Raw genomic sequence first — 17,491 nt, 5'->3', positions numbered from 1 at the left:
AATGTTCGGGGCATACACACAAATAATGCGCCACTCAGCATTGTAATATGCAAAATCAGGTACAACACACCGTCCTGACAGACATGAGTAGTGAGCCTGTACAATCAGTCCAGGCAGCTTTTTGACAAGCAATACACACCCAGCCGATGTCCCTACCGCGTGGCTCACAATGGCGTAAAATCTAGCCGTGAAACGTTGCACCATGCTCCCGGTCTCTTCCTCCCCATCAACCTTTGTTTCTTGCACGGCAAGCACGTCGATATCATGGTCACTTAGCAGGCGATGTACTTGGCTCTGCTTCTTTTTTGCTGCCAATCCCCTGACATTTAACGTGGCTACTCTCAAAGGGGTTTCAGGCGCCATTTTCATAAAGGGTGAAAAGACCGAGAGCATGGTGCTTACCTTCCTCGTCTAGCGCGCGGCTAGACGCCGTCGTTGGAACCGCCTCCGTCTGGTGCGAGCGGCTGAACTGGCAGCGGGGGCGCTTTATCCGCTGCACGCCTCTCCGAAGAAAGGTTTGGCCGCGGACGTAGTGCGGACCTCCGGGATTGGACTGTTTTTGCTGGCGGCTCGTCGACACCGGGGGCTGCTGCCTTGTCACCTTCGAGATCGGTCTGTGTGTGGGGTCGCTTGGCTGGGGCTGTGACGCTTGGCGAACGGGTACCGCTGGTGTCCGGGTGCTCCTCACCGTTATCTTGCTCCATGTCGTCTGCAGGCTGAGGTGACGTCTCGTCCTCTGACCTCGGGAGGTCAGGTGTAGCGTCACTCCTCCCTGCATCGCTGGCACCACTGATATCTCGTGCCGAGTCCCCCGACGAGTCTGTCTCCCGTGCCTGCGTGCGCGCTTCTCCGGTTCCCTTTGCCGCCTCCTCTGCCTCGACTACGTCCATAGTGAGCTCCGCCGACCGCTCCCTCGTTCCAGGTCCCGCGGCCGAAGCGTACGTGAGCACACAGTCAGCCTCCTCATGTCCGTAGCGCCTACATTTTGAACATCGGGGCACCTTACATTCGCGGCGGACGTGTCCCGTGCCTCGACAGCGTAAGCACTGCATCGCCCGCCCAGGCACCACGACAAGGGCTAATTCCCCGGCGACTCGCAGCTGGTGCGGTAAATCATCAACCTTAATGCCAGGCTTCAATTTCAGGAGCACCGTCCTCGTGATGGACCCCTTCTCCTTGACGCCTTGAACTCGCCACCTCTCCCGGGTCACTTCGGTCACGTTTCCAAAAGCAGCAAACGCCGTCCGGATGTCCTCATCTGCCACGCCGTGCAACATCCAGTGGAGACGCAGCTTCACTTGTTGGTCTTCGGGATCGATGATGAGGCAGCGGCGACCTTTCACTTCCAGTTCCTTGAACGCCGCCAGCTTCTTTGTTGCTTCTGTGCTGGTTAACGTGACAGCCCACACATGGTTGATCTGATACGCCCCCAACGCCAAAACGTCGGGGAGCGCACCAACGTTGGCAAGGGCGTCACGGAAATCCTCGACCCTGTATGGCCTCACCCGCACATCGCCGTGCAAAAAAAGCGTCTTAAAAACAACGCGTCCGGTGGGCAAAGTTGGCAGAATAATCTGGTACTCGCTATCTTCGTTGTCCTCGAGCCTGTTTCCGCGGCTGGAAAGGGCCGCTATCGCCGCTCCGCTGGAGCTCATGATCCTGCGTCCGTCACGCTCGGTGGCCGGAAGTAGAATCGGGGATACTGCCCACTATACTAACGAGGAGAGATGGAAGAGGGGAGCCACTGGTGTTGGCCATGGCAGAGACTTCTACTGCCAGTAAATGTGCCGGCATGGAGAGAAAAAAAAAGTAAAGCTCCCCGTGGGGGAATCGAACCCCGGTCTCCCGCGTGACAGGCGGGGATACTGGCCACTATACTAACGAGGAGAGATGGAAGAGGGGAGCCACCGGTGTTTTTTTTTCTTTATTGCCTGGCTTTTGCACAGAAAATTAAACAATACAAACAATCAACAAAACACAACAAACGCTTTATACATACGACTCGTGGTCAGCCAGTATGAACCTGGCTTCGTCAACTTAAAATTCAGGCAGAGTACAGAGCGGCTCTAGTCTTGAGAGCCACTCCGGAGGTCCGCAGCGGCTTTCTGAATGGCCAGAAACATGTGCATGCTTTCGCGGAAGTAGATTCCGGCAGGTCTTGCGTCTCTGTCGCAATGACAGCTTGCCATTCGAGAGCGCCATATACAGTGGAGGCCTGTAAGCATTATTAAGTCAAAAGGCACCCCATCCTCATTTTCAACACATAAGTACCGGATGCCGTACGGGTCAAGTGGAAATTCTTTCTTTAGCGTTCGCTGCAATACATCCCAAAAATAAACCCCTTCCCAACAGTGTAAAAATACATGGTCTATTGTTTCAGGCTTCCTGCAAATCAAACAATGGGATCCCCAGGGTAAAAATAATTCCTTTCCCTCTAAAAATTTTTTAACCGGTAAGGTTCCGGTGTGCAGCTTAAAAAAGAAGGTTTTTGTGCCCGGGGCCACCTGCATTTTTTTTACTCTCTTTAAGACATCTCTGCCTGGGCCTCCACTGTACAAGGCCCTGTACAAGGGCACTGGGAAAACTACATCACACAATGCATGGTACAGTTTCTTTCGTTTCACAGTGGACAGAAAGTCATTTGAAAACCGCGCGGAAAGAAACCTTACACTGGCAACGATTTCCCAGTAAAAACCGGTGACCCTACTATACACCTCAGCAGTTCCGACTATGTACTCTGGAAGTAGACGCCGCAGCCTAACTTGGCATACGGTACGCAAAAACGGGTTTCTTGTGTCCCGAAAAAACAAAAAACGATTGACCAGCTGTCTCAAAAACAAATGGCCCAGTCCCAGCCCGCCGTCTTGTACCCGTCGGAACAGGTTGGTCCGGCTGCAGCGCTCCCATTCAGACGACCAGATGAAGACGGCGAAAATTCTGTGTAGCTTTTGAATGCTTAGCCGTGAACAGTGCAACACCTGCATTACGTACCAGAGCCTGCTGATAAAGGACAAGTTGCAAACAGTGGCTCTGGCGAAAATCGACAAGGTGGTTCCTTTCCACTTATCCGCTCTCTCCCGTATCTCCTTGACCTGTCCTGTCCAATACTTTGCACTGTCACGGTAGGCATCCAGCGGAACGCCCAAGTATTTAACTGGTGTCGTCGTCCAAGGCACGCTGGCAAACCGTTCAGGCGTAGATGCCCACCGACCATGCCAAAGCCCGAGGCACTTCGACCAGTTAACCCCGCTGCCTGTAGCTTGGCTGAAATCGCGTACACATTGAACAGCCTCGCTTATACCTCTCTTATCAACAGCAAACACAGCAATGTCATCAGCGTACGCCAAGAGCTTTACTTCGGCTGCTTGTAATCTGAATCCGGTAATACTCATGTTTCTCAGTATCTTTAAACAAAGGGTCTCCACATAAATACAAAATAAAAGGGGGCTGAGGGGACAGCCCCGAACGCTGCACGCTAATGGGGGCCCCCAGACTCTTGTTAACGATCAATCTCGTCGTGCAGTTCCGGTATGCCAGGGCCACACCCTCGCGGACAACAGAACCAACATTAACATGGTCTAATACTGAAAACAAAAGTTCATGGGCAACGCAGTCAAAAGCCTTTTCCAAATCGATCTGTAGAATCGCCACCTGACCATTAGTGTCGTCACATGTTTCTAAGACACTGCGCGCAACGTGAATATTTGTGAAAATAGACCGCCCTTTAATGCCGCAGGTTTGATGCGGACCAACTAATAAATGAATCACGGTCTGCAGCCTTCGTGCCAAAACCTTCATGTAAATTTTGTACTCGACATTAGTGAGTGCTATGGGTCGGTATGCTGTTACCATTCGTAATCTGTCTATGTCATCCGTTTTCGGAATCAGCACAGTATGGGACGAGCCATAGGACGGAGGCAGTGATTTTAGTTTAAAGGCTTCATTAAAGATGACCGTCAAGACCGGGGAAATAACATGTTTAAATTCTTTGTAGAATGCCGCGCTGAACCCGTCCGGTCCAGGCAACTTACCTGGGTTTAAACTGTCTATTGCTTGCTCGACTTCCAATTGAGTTATCTCCTGCTCTAATCTGTCTTTACTTTCGTCGTCCAGACGCGGCATCTCGGCTAGAAACGCCTCCTTAAATGTGATAACATCTACCGGATGCAATGCGAAGAGCGCCTGGTAATGCTCGAAAAAAGCTGCTTTGATGTGATCGATGTCCGTTTTTGAAACACCTCTCCATTCTATTTCGTTTATGTGGTTTCTTTCGGCACGGGCCTTTTCTAAACCAAGCGCTCGTTTCGTTGGCGCTTCCCCTGCTGCCATGTCTTCTGCCCTTGCCCTCACCAGCGCTCCCCGATAACGTTCTTCTTCGATAAGCTCTAGCTTTTGTTTGGTTTTTCTTATGTCTTCTATCCATTTACCAGGCGCTCGGCATTCTTGTTTTGTCATCTTCTGAAGCAGTGCCTTTAGCTCCATTTCCTGCACTTTTTCCTCATGACGTATACAGGTGGCTCTTTCTTTGGCTTTTAATTTTAAAGTTTCTTTAGTGAGCTCCCACTGCTGCCAAATCCTCATGTTGCTACTTGGTTCTATTTTTGCTATTTCTTCCTTTACAGCTCGGTTATAAAATTCGTCCTGAAGTAGCTTGTCGTTTAGCTTCCACATTTCCCACGAAAAACCATTCCCCTTCTTAACGATACCTATGCAACATTGAACTAAACAGTGGTCAGAAAATGAAACCGGCAAAACTCCATAACTATTGCATTTAGGTACAGTATCAGCGGATGCATAAATGCGGTCTAGCCGTGCATGACTTGAGCCCTCGAATCGTGTGTACTTTACAGCACGCGTTCCTTGAAGACACTCAGCCACATCCTCGAGGTTGCAGTTCAGAATCATTCGCAACAACACTTGAGTGCTCTTATCTCGGAAATTTCGGACGCTTGTCTTGTCGCGCGCACTAAGGACACAGTTGTAATCGCCCATAACAATGAGCTGCCTGTCCGTGCGAAGCCGTTCTTCGACAGTTTCAAAAAACGCTGCTCGGCCATCGACCGCATTAGGAGCGTACAGACAAACAATGCGCCAGTCAGTGTTGCACAGCGAAAAATCTATCGACACGTATCGACCCGACAAACACGAATGATGACCGTGTACCTCTAGCCCCGGCAACTTCTTGACAAACAGAACACAACCAGCCGATGTGCCCACCGCATGGCTGACAACGGCAAAATATCTAGACGTGAAACGTCGCACCATGCTCCCGGTCTCTTCCTCACCATCGACTTTAGTTTCCTGCACTGCTAATATATCAATGTCTTGCTCCGTTATAAGTCGGTACAGCTGGCTTTGTTTTCTTTTGCCTGCCAGGCCTCTGACATTTAAGGTGGCGACTTTGAACGGAGTTGCGGAAGCCATTTCAACTTAAGAAGAAGGGACCGAAAGCATGGTGCTTACCTCCCGCGCCTAGCATGTCGCTAGACGATGCCGTCGCCGCCGGTGTCATCCGGCGCGAGCACATGGACCTGGTCAGGCGGCGCCTTGCCGCCGCCACGCCTGTCATCCGGAACCTTCGGGCGCGGTCGCAGACTGGGTCGTCGTGCTTGGGGCGTCTTTGTCGGCGGTTCCTCCACGCTGGACTCCGCTGCCTTCTCCCCGTCGGCCTTGGTCTCGGTGTGCGGACGCTTCGCAGGGGTGGTCACGCCGGTGTTCACGCGGGCGTCGGCCTTCTCGTCGCGGTTCTCGCTGGCCGCCTTTGTTTCCTCTTCCACGTGCTCTGGGGGGCTCGGGTTATCGTTGGGCGTCTCCAGAGGCGTCAAAGGTTGGTCACAGATGGGCGACCCGCTCTCTTTTGCGCCAGCCGCGTCGGTGTTGCTGGTCGAAACCGCAGGCTCAACCCCCGCCGTTTTGCCCGTGTCGTCGATGCCGCTGGCTGCTTCCTCCGCCTCGACAACGTCCATGAGCTCTGCGGAGTCGCTCGCCGCTACACGCCCGGTAGCCGACGCGTAGGTGCGCACGCAGTCGGCCTCGGAGTGACCGTAGCGTCGGCACTTCGAGCACCTGGGCACCTTGCAATCACGGCGCACGTGCCCCGCGCCGCCGCACCGCAGACACTGCATCGGCCGCCCGGGCACCACCACGAGAGCCAACTCGCCAGCAACTCGAACCTGGTGGGGCAGGTCGTCTACCTTAATGCCTGGCTTCATCTTTAGGAGCACGGTCCTCGTGGTGGACCCCTTCTCCTTCATGCCAGCGACGCGCCAACGCTCCCGGGTGACCTCGGTCACGTTGCCGAACGCCGCGAATGCCGTACGGATGTCCTCGTCGGCGACGCCGTGAAGCATCCAGTGCAGTCGCAGCTTGACTTGGTGGTCCTCTGGGTCAAAAACGATACAGCGGCATCCCTTGACTTCCAGCTCCTTCATGGCGGCCAGTTTCTTTGCGGCGTCGGCGGTGCTGAAGGTCACAGCCCACACGTGGTTAATCTGGTACGCCCCCAACGCCACGACGTCGGGGAGCGCACCCACGTTAGCGAGGGCGTCTCTGAAGTCTTCGACCCTGTAGGGTCGCACACGCACGTCGCCGTGCAGAAAAACCGTGTTTAAAACAACACGTCCGGTGGGCAGGGTAGGCAGAACGATCTCGTAGTCCTTATCAGCGTCGCTGGCAAACCTGTTTCCGCGGCCGGCAACGGCCGCTATCGCCGCTCCGTGGGAGCCCACGATTCTGCGTCCGTCACGCTCGGTGGCTGGAAGTAGAATGGAGCCACCGGTGTTGGCCATGGCAGAGAAGTCTACTGCCCGTGAATGTGACGGCATGGAGAGGAAAAAAAGAAAAGCTCCCCGTCGGGGAATCGAACCCCGGTCTCCCGCGTGACAGGCGGGGATACTGGCCACTATACTAACGAGGATTTTTTTTCCTTTATTACCGACTTGGCCGGGCAAACAAAACAAAAATACAATGACATGACAATAAAAGCACAGGTCAGTTTCTACCTAGTGCACGATGATAAAATGGGTTAAATGATTTTAGTTGGTCGAGGACAGGCAGCCACTCAGGCTGAGGAGCTTGCTGTCCGAAAACGTCCTGAGTATACATGATGCTCTCAATGAAATACTGATGAGCCGGATTCACAACATGTTCATGCCTGACATCCATTCGCGTACGCCATAGGCTGTGCATGCAGAGCAACATTAGCAGGTCGCAAGGCACTTCACCTGGCTCTGCACATGGTAGGAAGCGTATTCCAAAAGGAGTCAGGGGGAAATCTTTTTTCAGTGTGCGCTTCAACACATCCCAAAGAAAAACAGCGTCATGACAGTCGAGAAAGATATGTTCTATAGTTTCCACTTTCTTGCAAATAAGACACTCTACTGACCAAGGTACAAAAAGGTCTTTGCTTTGCAACCATGGCTTCACTGGGAGGGTTCCAGTATGCAATTGAAAAAAGAAAGAACGCACTGAAGGCTTCACCGGCATTTTTTTTACTCTTTTTAGCACATCCCTTTCGGGACCCAGAAGATAAGCACTGCGATAAACAGGCACTGGCAGAAACACATCAAGCAGGTCCTTGTACATCTTTTTCCTTGTTACAATGGTCAGATACTCATCGGAAAATTTTGACCGAAGAATACGGACTGCTGCAACAACTTCTTGCAAAAAAGCACTCAACCCACTCCGCCCTGCAGACATAGATGACACAACATAATCAGGCAGTGATTCTGACAATCGCACTTGTATAACAGTTCGCAGAAAATCATTATCTTGACGCAAGAAAAAGAATCTAGTGACTATCTGTCTCAGAAATAAATTTGACAACATTAGCCCCCCGTTCCGCACCTTGTGGAACAGATTGCATCGGCTGGTACGTTCCCATGTTGACGCCCAAATAAATGTTGCAAACACTCTGTGCAACCTTTGCACTGAAGTCCTTGGCAAAGTTAACGCTTGCAGAACATAGAAAATCCTCGCTATTAAAAACATGTTGCACACCGTAGCTCTTGCAAACATGGAAAAGTTGTGACCGCCCCATTTGCCTGTCTGAGCTTTGAATCGTTCGGTTTCATGGGCCCAATATTCTTTGCTTTCTGTGTAGTTGGTTAGCGGCACGCCGAGGTACTTCTGGCGTGTCTACCCACTTCATTCGACAGAATACTTCTGGCGTGGCCTGCCACTTTCCATGCCAAAAACCAAAACATTTCTGCCAGCTTATCGCACAGCCACTTGCATCACAAAAATTTACGGCTTCTCTCACCACTTCTTGCACGCTTTCCTGGTCTCTGCAGAACACTGCTATATCATCTGCATATGCCAATACCTTCACTTCATTGTGACAAAAGGCGTAACCCCGAATGTTTTGCGTAGTTAACAGCTTTAAACAAAAGGGCTGCAGATAAAGTGCAAAAAGCAGTGGAGAAAGAGGGCAACCCTGCCTCACTGACGACAAGACAGGAATACTATTACTCAGGCGCTTATTAATTATGAACCTTGATGTACAGCCATTGTAAACCATTTTCACGCCATCAGTGATGATACATCCTACATTCACTTGTTCCAACAGCGCGAACAAAATTTCATGTACAACTTTTTCAAACGCCTTATGCAGGTCCAGTTGCATCATGGCGACACGACCCTCCGTTGCATCACAGCATTCAAGGACACTCCTAGCTACGTGTATGTTAGTAAAATGGTTCTGTCTTTTATGCCACAGGTCTGGTGTGGGCCAACAAGGGTTTTAATTACTGTTTGGAGTCGTCCGGCTAGCACTTTCATATAAATTTTGTAGTCTACGTTAGTTAAGCTTATTGGGCGGTAACACTCAACTGACTGCAACCTACTCGGGTCGTCCGATTTTGGGATCAACACCACGTGGGAAGTTCGAAAAGAAGGCGGAGTTAACTTTCTTTCGTAACACTCGCTTATTACGCGCTGTAATGCTATTGCCATTTCTGTTTTCAAAGCCTTGTAAAGTGCGGCACCGAGGCCGTCCGGCCCAGGCGACTTGTTCAAGCTCAGCTGCTGTATTGCAGCTTCGATTTCTGCTGCCGTTATGGGCTCCTCAAGTACCTGCGCCAGGTCATCCTCGACTCTTGGCATTAGCGACAGGAATGCAGTTTTATAGTGTTCAACATCGCGCGTTTTAAGGCTGAACAAGTTTTGGTAATATTCCAGAAACGCCCTTTCAATCATCTCAGATTCGGAAGTTACGTCATTGCGATAACAAATTTCCTTTATCTCTTTCGAAACTGCATACTGTTTTTCGTCACTGAGCGCCCTTTTTGTGGGCGTCTCCCCAAGCCAAAATCTTTCGCTGCGTGCCCTTATCACAGCACCTCGATATTTCGTTTCATCTATTAGTTCAAGCTTAGTTTTGGTCTCTTTTATTTCTTGTCTGTACAACCCCGGCTTGACGCCTTCCATGCTGAGCATGAAATCAAGCTCGGTACGAAGTTCCTTTTCTTGCTGTTTTTCTTTACGCTTTAAAACACATGCTCTTTCTATAGCGGCCACTTTCACGTCGCATTTAAATTGTTCCCATGTTTGTATAAAGTCTGTCTCTTTTTCTAACAAGCTTTTGACTGAGTCTTTTAGTTTCTTGCTAAACTCGTCATCCTCCAACAATGAGTCATTAAATTTCCATAATTCCCAACTAAACTTGACAGTCCTTTTCCTCTCCCAAGTGTGATCACGACTAAAGAATGATCACTGAAGCTGACGTGCACAGTCTGGTACTGGGAACACAAGGGCACAACTTCAGAAGCAACATAAATTCTGTCCAGCCTTGCGTGACTAACGCCTTGGAAATGCGTGTACTGTGCTTGTTCTGAACCTTGCATTATAACGCCAATATCTTCCAATTCTGCTTCATTAATCATCTCAGACAGTAGCTCGGCACTCGTGTCCTGCAGGGTTTTGTTGCTTGTTCTATCTTCAGGTCTACACACGCAGTTGAAATCTCCAATAGTACACGCTTTTCTGTCAGCAGGAAAGGTTGAACACGGCGAAAAAAGGCATCTCGTTCGGGAATTCTATTAGGTGCATATACACACACAGCTCTCCACTCTACACCAGAAAAGTAAAAATCGCATGCTACAATCCGGCCACTTTCACAGGAAAATACAGTTTCCACAGCGACTTTGCCGTTTCGAGTTAAAATCAGACACCCTCCCGACTTTCCTTTTGCATGGCACACGCAAACACTGAACTGTGCACGGTAAATTTCTGCCATCGCATCTGTCAACTCTTCGCTTTCAATTTTTGTCTCTTGAACAGCCCACAGATCGATTTCGTTTTCGAACAAGAGACGCTTAAGCTGATTTTGCCTCCTTCGCGCAGAAAGACCTCTCACGTTCAGTGTGGCAATACGCAAGCAAGATGTTATTTGAGACGCCATCTAAATGGTTGGGATTCGCCGCTCTCGAAGTGACATCGCTTTGCAGCTCACCTCATCAAAACTCCTTCCAGTTTGCAAAGTACGGCGGTGTCAGCACTGAACCCGATCGAAGACCGGGTTACCAACACGAAGACCCTGCAAGGCACCTCCGCTAAGGCGGAGGGACACTCGACGAAGTCCTACGATCAGGAGGGATGTGCGGCTTGGGCTTGTAGGCCGCACGTCGAACAGGAGGAGCTTTGGGAAGAGGTTCCTCATGGTCCGTCCCGTCGTAGCTCGTCGCCTTGTCATCAGCTTCGTCGTGCGTCCTCTTCGCTGGCAAAGTTGACGCCGCGGGCATCTCCGTGTCAACGTCCTTCTCGTCGGTCGATTCCAAAACCGTCTCAGCTGCACCTACCGCAGCATCATCTGCTTTTCCCGCGTCCGCCTCAGTTCTGCTGTCAGGCACAGGTGGTTCTTCTGAGTTGGCAGCCTCATGTTCCGTGGGAAGCGTTGCTTCTTCTGAGGCTATGCTTTTCGGTACTGCGTCTTCCCGACTCTCACGGGTCGCCTCTACCGCGTCGACTTCGTCCATAATATGCTCCTCAGTAGTATCCCTACGACCAGGACCAGCTACGGTAGCATATGTTCGCACGCACTGGGCGTCGTCGTGGCCGAAGCGACGACAGAGCCCGCAACGTGGCACACGGCACTCCCGACGTATGTGTCCGGGGCCGCGGCACCGGAGGCAGAGCGGAGCTCTGCCAGGAACGTGGACGAGTGCGACGTCCTCTCCAACACGCAGCTGGTGCGGTAAGTCCTCGATGGTAACGCCCACCTTCAGCTTCAATGTCACTGAGCGCGTAGTAGACGACTTGTCGACGCAGCCTTTGACTCTCCACTTGTCCCGAGTTATGTCGGTCACTTTTCCAAAAGCCGCCAGAGCTGCCTTCACGTCGTCATCTTTCACGCCGTGTAGCAGCCAGAACAGCTTCAGCCTGACGCCCTGGTTGCATGGGTCAATGACCACACAGCGGTGGTCCTTGACGTTGAACGCCTCCGCCTGTAGCATTTTGTTTTTTCCTTCTTCATTGCAGAATGTCACGGCCCAAACATGATTCATCTGATATGCCCCGAGGGCAACCACTTCCGGCAGCAATGAGAGACGCTCAAGAGCGTCACGAAAGTTTTCAACACGGTATGGCCTGGCTTGGACGTCGCCATGCAAAAAAACAGTATGCAAAACGCTCGAACCTGTTGGCAAATGCGGCAAAATCAGCTGGTAGTCCTCGTTCGGTTTGATCGTACTCCTGTTACCGCGGCCCGGCTGGGCCGCTAAATCCGCTCCTTGGGAGCCCATGATACACACGTCCGTCACGCTCGGTGGCCGGAAGTAGAATCACTATACTCACGAGGAGAGATGGCAGAGGGGAGTCACCGGTGTTGGCCATGGCATAGAAGTCTGCTGCCAGTAAATGTGCCGGCATGGAGAGAAAAAAAAGAAAAGCTCACCTTCGGGGAATCGGACCCCGGTCTCCCGCGTGACAGGCGGGGATACTGGCCACTATAGTAACGAGGAGAGATGGAAGAGGGGAGCCACCAGGTGTTGGCCATGGCAGAAAAGCCTACTGCCCGTAAATGTGCCGGCATGTAGAGGAAAAAAGATGAGCTCCCCGTCGGGGAATCGAACCCCGGTCTCCCGCGTGACAGGCGGGGATACTGGCCACTATAGTAACGAGGAGAGATGGAAGAGGGGAGCCACCAGGTGTTGGCCATGGCAGAAAAGCCTACTGGCCGTAAATGTGCCGGCATGGAGAGGAAAAAAGATGAGCTCCCCGTCGGGGAATCGAACCCCGGTCTCCCGCGTGACAGGCGGGGATACTGGCCACTGTACTGACTTCTTTTTTTCGTTATTGCCTGGCTTTGACACAGAAAATTGCACAAAACAAACTATCAACAAAAGGCAATAAACGCTATGTACACACGACACATGGTCAGCCAGCATAAGTCTGGCTTCGTCAATTTAAAATTCACTCAAAGTACAGAGCGGCTCTAGCCTTGAGAGCCACTCCGGAGGCTCCGCAGCGGCTTTCTTAATGGCCAGAAACATGTGCTTGCTTTCGCGAAAGTAAATCCTGGCAGGCCTTGCGTCTGGGTCACAATGACAGCCTGCCATTCTGGAGCGCCATATACAGTGGAGGCCTGTCAGCATTATTAAGTCAAAAGGCACCCCATCCTCATTTTCAACGCATAAGTACCGGATGCCATACGGGTCTAGTGGAAATTCTTTCTTTAGGGTTCGCTGCAATACATCCCAAAAATAGACCCCTTCCCAACAGTGTAAAAATACATGGTCTATTGTTTCCGGCTTTCTGCAAATTAAACAGTGAGATCCCCAGGGTAAAAATAATTCCTTTCTCTCTATAAATTTTTTCACCGGTAAGGTCCAGGTGTGTAACTTAAAAAAGAAGGTTTTTGTTCCAGGCGGCACCTGCATTTTTTTTACTCTCTTTAAAACATCTTTGCCTGGGCCTCCACTGTACAAGGCCCTGTACAAGGGCTCGGGGAAAACTACATCGCACAAAGCACGGTACAGTTTCTTTCGTTTCACAGTGGACAGAAAGTCATTGGAAAACCGCGCGGAAAGAAACCTTACACTGGCTACGATTTCCCGGTAAAAACCGCTGACCCTACTGCAAACTTCAGCAGTTCCGACTGCATACTGCGGCAGCAGACGCCGCAGCCTAACTTGGCTTACGGTACGCAAAAACGGGTCTCTTGTGTCCCGAAAAAACAAAAAACGATTGACCAGCTGTCGCAAAAACAAATGGCCCAATCCCAACCCGCCGTCTTGTACCCATCGGAACAGGTTGGTCCGGCTGCAGTGCTCCCATTCAGACGACCAGGGGCCCGATTCTCGATATTCACATTCGCCTGTCGGCGCCATATTGCCTCTCTGATTGGCTGTCAGAAGTGTCAATCGCCGTCAATGGGCGTGTCAATCAGGGTCGGTTACACGAGCACTTTTCGCGGTGACGTCGATTTGACGTGGCATTGAAAATGCATTTTCGTAGCGCTATTCTTGGTGCCCGGCTGGTACATATATGTCATTGTGAAGGGAAAAGAAGCTACAAGTGGTCCGCGCGAGAGCACTTGCGCTCGGCTTGCCAATTTGGATAAAATAGCTGCACACCGGAAATGGCAACTTCCTAAAATCTGATTGGTTGGAACAATATCACGTAAATCACGTGATAGGCACACATGTTGGAGGGATGTCAGAATGACGTTTCATCACGTTTACGTTGTGCCGCCATTGCAAAAAATGGCTGAAATTCGCCGCCATCATTTCGCCCGGCGAAAGGTACCCGAATCATGCAAATGAGTTAGTGTTATGTTGATTTATACGGCGTTAGGTAGCCGCACTTTAACGGGTATTTATTTCAAGACAAAACTAAGCTTACAAAAGTCTTGTTTTGATTGCACAATGTAATGGTATGGCGTTATAAGAGCACATCTGAAATAAGCAACCCTTGAGAGCGTTAATAGTGAAGGCTTAAGCGTACAGCCGCATGGGGGCGCTAATTACTCTCCCGTTGCAAACCCTTTGCTCGCAGTGAGAAATCATCCCTCCGTGCGGTTAGTGAAGCGCGAAAATTGCTCGAATGGCGGTGCCAGCGCTGCGATTTGCTGCTCCTTGCATTCATTCGTCGCTTGTTAAACCCTAGAAGTGGGAAAGGTGAGCGAGTTTCGAGGTCACCGCGATGCTTTCGAGTTGTCTCTGACTAGACAGCTCGTCTGTGCAATCACCTAACGAGGCATATGGTGTGGTGGCTATGCAAGGATGCACTGCGGCGAGAAGCAGTGCCGAACTGTCGAGCTATGAGGGGCGATCGCCAGCTGTGAAACGTCGCAGAACGGATGGGCTTTGCGCGCGTGATGAGCGGATGACACGACAGGTGTTCGCGCGGCCGAGCAACAAACTCCAGGAATGTGTCGGGCTTCTCGACGAGACATCCGTGTGTGTGTGTAGCGTCATTCTCATTCCTTTTGCATGCATGCTGCGAATCCGAAATTTTTATTCGGCATTTCGCGTTGCTTTTTTCATCATACTGTTTTCAGTTTTTGCACACGGCTCAAGTTGAGAAAACAAATTGTAGCATGCTAGTAGGTTGGTCGATTTCTTTGTTTTTGGTGTTGATGAATGTGAAAGGCAGCATAGGTGAAATCAGCTGGAAGGCGTCGTTTCCTTAAGTGTGGAAAAAAAATGCGTGAAACTCTAAAAGAATACTATACCCTGGCTTAAGCATTATTAGTGAAGCACACAAAAGTGATTTTGCTATTCAAGGTAAAAGTTTCATAACAGTGTTACATCATCAGTTACACAGCAGTCACGTGGAAATGACCGTAGGAGGGTGAAAAAAATCATCTCTCTTAGAGCGCGCGAAAAACAAACATGTATGACTCTTGTACATTTTATTTACAGGCGTGTTGTTCCTGCCGGTGAAGGTTCCAGCTCACACGAAGTCTGTGCGGGATCCATCCATGACCCGTTTGTGTGCAATCTCTCTTCATGTGCTGCCCGCATGGAAATCGTCAAACTGGTGAGCACGCGCTTAGTGTACGTGTAGTCGAAAGCATTAAGGAATAACATGTTTGCCTTTAGTAAGATTGCGTACGGCTAATGATATCTGATTGCATATATATATAGTTTATTCAGCTAGCAAGAACAGTGTAAATAGAACCACGTATGAAAATAATGTAAATTAATCATGTCTGTACTTTTCAAGTGACAGTGGAGATAGGTGTGCGTGACACGCAGTGTTGTTCTGTGGTTTTGAATTTCTCTCAGTGACCACAATGTCAAGGTAGCCCCGTTTCGATTGGTGCAAAACGCGAAAGCATGCATATACTAAAAAACTCAAGGTAGTCATGAACAGTTAAACTTCTGCCCTTCCTTGCAGTGCATTCTGTAGCGATTTTCTTGAGTATAAAAAGACTGTAGTAATTATTTCTGTGCATCAGTTTGGGAAATCTGCCATCAAGTACCTTTAGCTATATAGAAACAGTTTGTTTTGATACTAATGATTGGTTTTGCAGTGAGCGTATTTTACATTTGTACGTAAAACTAGACTATTTTTTAACACAATGTCTAGCTCGTTGGGAGATTTCAGTGCACAGCATTGATTAGTGTGCAAGTGATGGTGTGCATCTTATGCAGATGTGGCAGACCACCCTCACCATGGGGTCTCATGTGCTCTGGAGCCAGGATACCAGATTCATGTTTGGTCACCTCCCAGCTGGTCTGGTTACCCAGCTGGGTGGCCATACCGGGCTCCTGAGGTGTCTGCAAAGGCCATGGTGCAGCATGGTCAAGAGTCCTCTGCGAAGGTCATCACAGCTTGCATTGTGCAACCCAACATATTCATCCCACACTCAGCTGCAGGACCATGACACCACTGGCAAGTGGTGATAATAGCAGGAGCACCAACATCTACAACAAGGAGGAGGACACAGCACCATTTGGATTCTACCTGACAGACAGGAAGTGCATGATCAGCAGCTGCGTGCGGGAATTGCACTCACTGCCACGGTTTTCACGTGTAGCTATGCCACAAGTAATCAGTGTACATTTGCTCTGCTTCAAGTTTGATGGCATACTGCTAGGAAGCCTATGAAGTCTTCATCATTTTGGTGTTCTTCATTAAACTAGACCATATTGGTGGTATGCATGACAGTAGAAATCAGTTTTGTCTGTTGCTGCAGTTTTTTGTGAGTCAGGAAGTGTCCCAAGTGTTTTCAACCTACCGTCTGCCAACTTGCTGAGTGCGTGCTTCAACACATACTTTGGTGATTGTGAAGAAGTGCTGTTCCTTCATGTGGTGCCTCCCTATGTGTTCTGCTTGTACACAACGCACATTTTATTTGGTGCTTAAGTTCAGTGAAAGACAGGAAGCCACCAAATGTTTTCCTTCTAGCACCAGGGTGTTCACTGCACATGCGTTCACCAGTGCTTTTCTGTTTGCTTTGGTGTTTGTTGAGAGCTAGCAGTCCATCCTCAACATACAGCATGGTCGCTGTGTCTCTAGTCATTTATAACATCTGTTCTTCAGGGTGCAACATGCCTTGTGTGGTACTGTTTGTGTGATAAGATCACAACATGCTTTGTCTCATGGCATCTGGTTGCCTCTGTGTGCTTGCTTTCGACTGCCTCTTTCACATGCTGCTTGTAGTTATACAGCAGTGAACTATTTTTCCTGAAGGAAAAGTCACGTAATTGTTTCATGGTCATTTTTCCAGATGAAAATGCAAGGCCTGGCCAGCGCTGTGACACGTGTACCCATTCTCATCTTCTAGCTCAAATTTGTACCCGTGACGAAAACCTAGAAATTGTACATTAATTCAGTTGAAGGTAAATGGAGGCATAAATTATGCAGCTGGACGTAATTTGTGTTTCAATAATAAAGCTCCAAATGGCATTTTGTAGCTAGAAGGGCATGATCCGGTTCAATAATTCAACTGGAAATGGATCATAATAGTCGTAGTAGTAGTAGTAAACTTTGTTGATCTTTCTGGGTTACTCAGGCGGTCTTCCCAGGTTTGGGATCTTTTTCTCTTTCCAGGATTTGCAGTCTGTGTTCTTTTTCTGTGCTGGGCCATCAACCTTGAATGCATGCATTGGAAGATCACTGCCCACCTGTCCTCCCAGTGAAACTCTGTTAGATCCCATTTTCATTGACATGTTCACTTGCGTTTTGCTTCATGCAAATTGGGGATGCTGTTTGGTCATTTTATGAAAAATCCTAGACGACCTGCTCACCCCCTGAACCCTTAGTGTAATTGGACCATATCAGTGTACGTGCTGCCATTTTAAGCATGAAATGCTTTTAGCCCCCGTTGTCGGCAGTGTGGTGGCGTCACGCCGAGACCGAGATCCACTCATCCGGGCATTGAAATCCACTCATCCGGGCTCTGAAACGAGAACATCCGGGCACCGTACGAGACTTAACGAGAATTAACGAGACTCTGTAAGCCCTCCTACGCGACCGGCATGCAAGCGCCGGTTGGTCTCCAAAGGAGTCACAAAAAATAACTACTGCCAGTGCCTTCTCAATG

The 17,491-nt window shown here is 49.8% G+C and overlaps 1 long non-coding RNA gene and 1 other non-coding gene across 2 annotated transcripts; one reads left to right on the top strand and one right to left on the bottom strand.

Moving 5' to 3' along the window:
- Positions 1–6,844: 6,844 nt before the first annotated feature.
- Positions 6,845–6,916, bottom strand: TRNAD-GUC (transfer RNA aspartic acid (anticodon GUC)). The gene has a single exon. It is a non-coding gene; the product is annotated as a tRNA-Asp (tRNA).
- Positions 6,917–14,026: 7,110 nt separating this feature from the next.
- On the top strand, positions 14,027–15,790 carry LOC149346851 (uncharacterized). Its single transcript, XR_016292110.1, has 3 exons — positions 14,027–14,114; positions 14,862–14,979; positions 15,597–15,790. It is a non-coding gene; the product is annotated as an uncharacterized LOC149346851 (long non-coding RNA).
- The last annotated feature ends 1,701 nt before the right edge of the window (positions 15,791–17,491 follow it).

The sequence above is a fragment of the Amblyomma mixtum genome, chromosome 4 (genome assembly GCF_055824585.1).
Source record: "Amblyomma mixtum isolate Tamu chromosome 4, ASM5582458v1, whole genome shotgun sequence".
NCBI classification, from domain to species: domain Eukaryota; kingdom Metazoa; phylum Arthropoda; class Arachnida; order Ixodida; family Ixodidae; genus Amblyomma; species Amblyomma mixtum.
The sequence above is the reverse complement of the archived record's forward strand: the minus strand, read 5'-3'. Positions and strand labels throughout refer to the sequence as shown.